The sequence below is a fragment of the Lipotes vexillifer genome, unplaced genomic scaffold, assembly GCF_000442215.2.
Source record: "Lipotes vexillifer unplaced genomic scaffold, Lipotes_vexillifer_v1.1 scaffold36, whole genome shotgun sequence".
NCBI classification, from domain to species: Eukaryota; Metazoa; Chordata; class Mammalia; order Artiodactyla; family Lipotidae; genus Lipotes; species Lipotes vexillifer.
Window position 1 is genome coordinate 5,048,785 of NW_006792448.1, and position 7,867 is coordinate 5,056,651.

Here is a 7,867-nt window from a genome sequence, read left to right on the forward strand (position 1 = left end):
GAAAACAAACTTATGGTTACCAACAGGGAAGGTGAGGGAAGGGATAAATTAGGAGGATGGGATTAACATATACACACTACTATATATAAAGTAGATAACCAACAAGAACCTACTGTAGAGCACAGGGAACTATACTCAATATTTTGTAATAACCTATAAGGGAAATGAATCTGAAAAAGAATAGATATGTGTGTGTGTGTATGTATGTGTGTGTATATATATATATATATATATATATATATATATATAAAAACTGAATCACTGTGCTGTACACCTGAAACTAACAAGACATTGTAAATCAGCTATACTTCAATTTTTTTTTAAAGTACCTTTGAGACATGTAAAGAAATGTTGAGGAAGCACTAAGATATTTAATATTTAGATCTAATGCTTGAGAGAGGTGCAGATGGATTCTCCTGCCAATAATACTAAAATATCCTTGGCATTCCTAAGAAAATATGAAATAAAATAATGAACTGGAAAAATTCAAATCTTTGAGAATCAGTACCATTTTCTTCTATTTCTCTGCAGCTGACTCTCATCATACTTAAAAGTAATGACAAATGAAAAATAAAGGCAGCAAAGTAGAGAAAAAAATAATTTAAGAAACCTGAATTCTAATCTTAGGTCTACCATTAACTGTATAAATAAGGATGAGTATCTTTTTTCTTTAGTTCCTAATCTACAAGCCTTAAAAAAGAAAAAGATAAGAAGAAATAGGGAGTAAGGATACAGACTCTAATGGTTATTAAGGGCAACAAACATGTACACATGACAATGTTGACAGAATGCTTTAAAAAGTCTAAAGCACTACACAGCTCAGACACCTCTCAATATATATACCCTGTATGGGTGTAGGAAAGCAGAACAGTTGTTTAAGTAGTATTTTAGTACTAATCTCACATTCTTGTAAAAATAACTGCAAATAATTCGGCCTTTGGCATGACTGGATCGATTGTTTGATGGCCAAGGATACAATCTATCTGTGGGGGGTGGGGGTGTGGATGTGTGCATATATACTCAGTAACTATTAAAATCAAGCACTCTCTACTCTCTAGAAAATCAGCTAAGCATTTAAATGCATAACCCACCCCCAACCCCAACCCTACTCGCAATCAAAAATCCAGTATAATATAGTCAGCCTTCCCTATACTCCTTTCTTCCATATCCTCGGGATCTCCGTATCCTTGGCTCACTATTAACCCATTTTAAAGATAGGTACAAAGTTAGGCAATTTGCACAAACTCAGAGAGCCAATACTGGAGTCAGAATTTTAACTAAAGCAACTCCAGAGTCCAAGTTCTTCCCTACTCATTACTCCAAAGTATAACCCACCTAGCACCATACCTTAAAATAATGTGCTGTTCAATAAATATTTACTATTGGTGATAGTAATAATCAAAAAAAAGTGTGCTTCTGCTATAATTCTACTTTTAACACTGATGTTCGGCCAAAAATGCTTAAGAATATACTGCCAAAAACTAGAAGCAACCAAGAAGACATCCTTTAGTACAAGGGTCCCCAACCCCCGGTACTGGTCCGTGGCCTGTTAGGAACTGGGCCACACAGCAGGAGGTGAGCGGCAGGTGGGCAAGCAAAGCTTCATCTGCCGCTCCCCATCGCTCACATTACTGAACCATCTCCTCCCAACCCCATCAGTGGAAAAACTGTCTTCCACCAACCAGTCCCTGGTGCCAAAAAGGTTGGCGACCACTGCTTTAGTAGGTGAATGAATAAATTGTTACATCGGGACAATGGAATATTATTCAGCACTAAAAAGAAATGACCTCTCAAGCCATGAAAAGACACTGGAGAAACTTAAATGCATATTACTAAGTGAAAGAAGCCCATCTGAAAAGGCTACATAGTGTATAATTCCAACTGTATGACATTCTGGAAAGGGCAAAACTATGGAGAGATAGTAAAACCATCATTGGTTGCCAGGGATTTGGGGTAGGGAGAGATGGACAGGCAGAGCACAGAAGATTTTCAAGGCAGTGAAACTGTAATTGTGGAAACATGTCATTACGAATTTATCCAAATCCATAAACAACACCAAGAGTGACCCCTAAAGTCAACTATGGACTCTGGGTGATAATGTGTTAATGTAGGTTCCTCAGTTGTAACAAATGTACCACTGGGGGGGCCGGCGGTGGGCGGGGGGGAGAACATTGATAATAGAGGAGACTATGCATGTATGGGGCAAGGAGTACATGGGAAATCTCTGAATTTACATTCAATTTTGCTGTGAACCTAAAACTGCTCTTAAAAAATTAAGTCAATTAAAATAAATAACTAAATAGTCTGTTAAAAAAAAAAAATCAGAAGTTGCCAGAGGGTGGTGGAGAAGAGGGAGGAATTAATAAGACGAGATCTTCAGGGAAGTGAAACTATTGTTAGATACTATAATGATGGATAGGCATTGGTCAAAACCCACAGAACTGTTATATCACGCTATTCAACAGAGTATCTCTTTTTCAACACAGTGACCCCTAATATAAACTTGAACTTTAACAATGTATCAATGTTAGCTCATCAAATGTAACAAATGTACCAAACTAATGCAAGATGTTAATAACAGGAGAAACTGGGGAGGGGGGTTAAAGTAACTCTCTGTAATTTGTTAAATTTTTCTTCAAACCTAAAACTGATCTAAAAAATAAAGTCTATTAGGTTTTTTTTAATGCTGAGGAAAGTTGTTGGCTTGGAGCTGCTGGGGGGGCCAACTTTGTCCTCATGAGAGGAAAGCCTGGCTGGAAATGAAGCCCACAAAGAAAAGCAATAAAGAGCCAGTATACAAGAGAGAAAAATAGTGCCCAGATGATATCAAATGAACTCCTACATTCAGCTAGGCCAGATGCACACTGGAGTTACCACAGTTAAATTAACCTATTAGGGCTTCCCTGGTGGCGCAGCGGTTGAGAGTCTGCCTGCCGATGCAGAGGACACGGGTTCGTGCCCCGGTCCCGGAGGATCCCACATGCCGCGGAGCAGCTGGGCTCATGAGCCATGGCCGCTGAACCTGCGCATCCGGAGCCTGTGCTCCGAAACGGGAGAGGTGTATCCCATAAAAAAAAAAAAAATTTAACCTATTAAATCTCATTTTTGCTTTTTAAAAAACGCGTATGATCACACACACGTTTTAGTCATCTCCTGAATAAACAGCTTCATAGGAACTAGGGTCACAGCATATAGAAAACCCTGTAGTTAGTGGCTCTCCTTGTAGACTTCATGGAAAAGGTAACATGAGCACAATCTGCATTACCCTGGCCTTTGCTTCTCAGCATCAGAAAACTAGTGCCTCCAAGTGGCACTACGGGTGCTGCTGGTCAATTTTAGCCACAGCATAAAATACTCAACCATGAATTAGCCAAGACCTCAATGTTTTCAAAAAGTTTCAAGGATTATTTTAAAAAGATAGAGTCAATTCCATTTGAAAAACCCACTAAAAGAATGTTTCTTTCAGTCACTAACAATTTTTTAAAAGAAATTGATAAATGTTTTATTACTTATTTGTAGGCTTTTATAAAAGCTATAATTTAAAAAGATACACAGAATAAAGTGGTCTACCCACACTGACAACATATCTAAACAATTCTATTTAGGTTTTCAGAGCATTTTAATTATTTTTATTAACCTGAAATGTATAATCCTCATTTCTAAGAAAAGAATATGTAGGTCAATGGCCAAGTTATATTTAGATATATTTAGACAGATATATTTAGAACTGTTTCCAAATTTCCAACCTGCTTCTTAACCTAAGACTAGATCATGCTACACAAGTAGCCTCCTTTAACCAAAATAAAAGTTCTGAACACATAGATCTTTACGAAAGATAAAGTAGGTTGTATATTTAAAAGATAAAGTTTTAATACAGATTCCTTTAAAACAAGTTTCTGTAATATATTTGAAGTCTCATATTTAAAATTCATTTTTTGTTGCTAAACCATTTACAGATGACCTGTTTCTGGGCAGCCAGAAAGGCCACCCATCACACACACACATTCGTGGGGAACCTGGTGCTAAAATTTGGTTTTGCCGACAAACAAGAATATATCTCCTATGTAAATCAAGGCACATCTACATTTTACCCTGGAGAGGGTAAACAAGACTGCTCCTTGCTTAGACCCACAGTTTCTTTATATACTTCCTTACGATTAGAATAAAATTTGAATCTTTTTTTGAGGCTTGCAAGGTATGTCTTGCTCAATCCTCATTTCAGCATCATTTTGTCTCTTTAGGCTCCAAAAGCTTCAATTTTTCTGATTCAGGGTATTTTGCACTTGCTGTTCACACTGCCAGGAAAGCACTCCCCTAGCTCTTTTTCCAAGCTGGCTCTCATATTTCAGGCATCAATTCAAATTTACATTACAAAGGCCTTCCCTGAATGCATTAAATGCATCTTCTCACCCATACCCCATTATTCTAAAATGTGTCTAAAATTATCTTGCTTATTTATGTGTCTAGGTTATTGCCTATCTGCTTCATAGAATGTAAGACACAAGAGGGCAAGGATTTTGCCTCATTGATTACTATACCAGCACCACTAGAAAAATACCCAACACATAGGAGACACTTAATATTTCTTGAACATACGCTTTTTTTTTTTTTTGGGCCGCGCCACACGGCATGCAGGATCTTAGCTCCCTAACCAGGGATCAAACCTGTGCCCCGTGCAGTGGACACGCAGAGTCTTAAGCACTGGACCACCAGTGCAGTCCCGTTCTTGAACATATACTTACAGTCAGAATTTACTAAGCAAAAGACATTTTGCTAGGCCCTGTGGATAAGGCCCATATCACTTAAAAATTAAATGTTTTACTAAAATAGAATCTTAAGGACATCTTGATTTTTTTTAAGTGGACATTTTAAAATCTCACATATTTTTTAATAACGTCCAAACCATTTAAAAATTTTAAGTACAAACTCTGCTACAGGGCAGTTACTTCAGCACTGACTTTAACTACAAACGCATCATTAGCATAGCATGAGTCCTTTCAGATATGCATAATAATGATACAAGGTTTTAGAAATGATTTATTTATTTTTTCAAAACAGCAGCTACCAGATATGCAAATGCATGCCATATCTTTGCTTAGATCTATGGCTCAACTAGTACAAGCTAGTAATATTTAAATAACAAATACCAGGAATTCCCTGGCAGTCCAGTGGTTAGGACTCCGAGGAACTTCCACTGCAGGGAGCACAAGTTCCATCCCTGGTCAGGGAACTAGGATCCCACATGCCCTGCGGCGTAGCCAAAAAAAAAAAAAAAAAACCCCAAGCCACTTCATAATTTGGCTTTGCCCACAAATATACATCTTTTGTGTAAATCAAGGTATATCTACATTTTACACTTAAGAAGGTACACAAGACTGCTCCTTTGATAGTTCTCCCTAAAAACATCTCCTTTGTTTTAATTCATCTTATAGAAACCACACAACCACCATTTCTTTGGTATCTTTATACTTGAAGAAAATGGTATAGTTTTCCATACGCACTGACTTAACATTATGCCCAATGATGTGAAATGGTTAATCAATGAAAAGTAAAAACTATGCCATGTAAGGAGGGAAAAGAGGAATTATTAAGCAAAGGAGCTGCAGTTTAAATAGCCTCACAGCAATCTAGTCTGAACGAATTTTTTATTTTTTTATTTTTTAATTTATTTATTTTCTATTTATTTATTTTTGGCTGCGTTGCGTCTGCATTGCTGAGGGCCGGCTTTCTCTCGCTGCGGAGAGGGGGGGCTACTCTTCGTTGCGGTGCACAGGCTACTCACTGCGGTGGCTTCCCTTGTTGCGGAGCACTGGCTTTAGGCGCGCGGGCTTCAGTAGTTGTGGGGCACGGGCTTAGCTGCTCCACAGTATGTGAGATCTTCCCGGACCAGGGATCGAACCCGTGTCCTCTGCATTGGCAGGCGGATTCTTAACCACTGCGCCACCAGGGAAGTCCCTACTTTTATTTTTTAATTTTTATTTGGCCGCACTGCACAGCTTGCGGGACCTTAGGTCCCCTACCAGGGACTGAATCCAGGGTCACAGCAGTGAAATCACCAAGTCCTAACCACTGAATCGTTTTCTAATTTTTTTTTTTTTAAATAGGCTTAGCTTCAAAATCTAAAAATTGTTAGCTGCCTTACAGTTCAAATATTCAGCTATGCATGTTTATTACTGAACTTATGATTCAAAAATGATGCACTCTCCCAGCAGTAAAAATCAAATCAATTGGACTGTTTCTATACTTTTGTTAAAATATTTACTTCTTACATGGATGAGACTTAAAAAAAAAAGTCATGAGACCACCAATAAGAATGTAGCTAACTCTAAGATAACAGAAGTTCCTGCTTTCGTGACAGTTATGATATGAAATAGATTATAGCTTGCGTCTACTGCTAACTCATTTTTTTAAGTAGTAACTTCCCTAATATGTAATTGGGACCAAGGTTTAAAAAAAAAATCCATGACAATCAGTCATGGGTTTTTAAAACCACTCTCTTAGGTTTTTGTCAAAATTTGCCTACTCTACACCCAGAAACTTAAAAAAAAAGGCCTGAGAGTTCTGAAGTTTTGCCTGGTTTTGTTTTTCAAATATAAACAAGAACAGGAGACCAGGACCAGAGACAAATTTTAACCTGTGAAGATAAAACTAGAATGAAGCAGGGCTTTCAAACAGTATTGTGTGCCTACTTCCTGCTGGTGTGGGCAACTGTCACAGAAAGATTATAATATGATTCTACAGTGTTAGACAAGTTCAATATCAAAATAGATATTGTGACAATCTAATTCTAATGGTGGGAGAGAATCACAATACCAGTAATCATCAAAAAAATTAGCACCTAACAATTATTACCTGAATTTTCTACTTGTGGCACACAAATACACTGCTGTAAGAGGGTGATTTTTAAAGCAAACCACACACACAAAGGACTGAGAACATTTAACCCCAAGAAATTAAGAGCTAACCTTATACATGAGGGAGAAGGGAAATAACACACCATGAGGAAAGCAATTAAAAAGATACAACTGGGGCTTCTCTGGTGGCGCAGTGGTTGAGAGTTCACCAGCCGATGCAGGGGACACGGGTTTGTGCCCCGGTCTGGGAGGATCCCACATGCCACAGAGTGGCTGGGGCCGTGAGCCATGGCCGCTAAGCCTGCGCGTTCGGAGCCTGTGCTCCGCAATGGGAGAGGCCACAACAGTGAGAGACCCACGTACCGCAAAAAAAAAAAACAAAAAACAACAACAACAACAATAAAAAGATAAAACTTACTGGTATAAATGTTTTACTCAGCCCCGTTATATTACAGTCTTCTTTGAAAACAAAGATTATGTTAATCATCTTCGGTTCGCTCACAGTTCCTAACACATAATATTTAACAAATATTGGCTGATGAACTGAATCATTTCTAAATATCACCAAGACCACTACTGAAATACATACCTTGTTTGCTTAATAGTACTAGTGACTTGTATATAAAAATATATTCCATTACAGAGACTTCTCTGGTGGTCCAATGGTTAAGACTTCGTGCTTCCACTGCAGGGGACATGGGTTCGATCCCTGGTCAGGGAACTAAAGATCCTGCATGCTACATGGCAGCCAATTAATTAATTAATTAAAATAGGGAAGTTTAATATATATATATATTCCATTACATAGAATCAGCATGATTTCTGATAGAGTAACTCCCCTTTTATTTTATCTTTCCAGATAAAAACATAAGACAAGGGCTTCCCTGGTGGCACAGTGGGTGAGAATTCGCCTGTCAATGCAGGGGACATGGGTTCGAGCCCTGGTCCGGGAAGATCCCACATGCCATGAAGCAACTAAGCCCATGCGTCACAACTACTGAGCCTGTACTCTA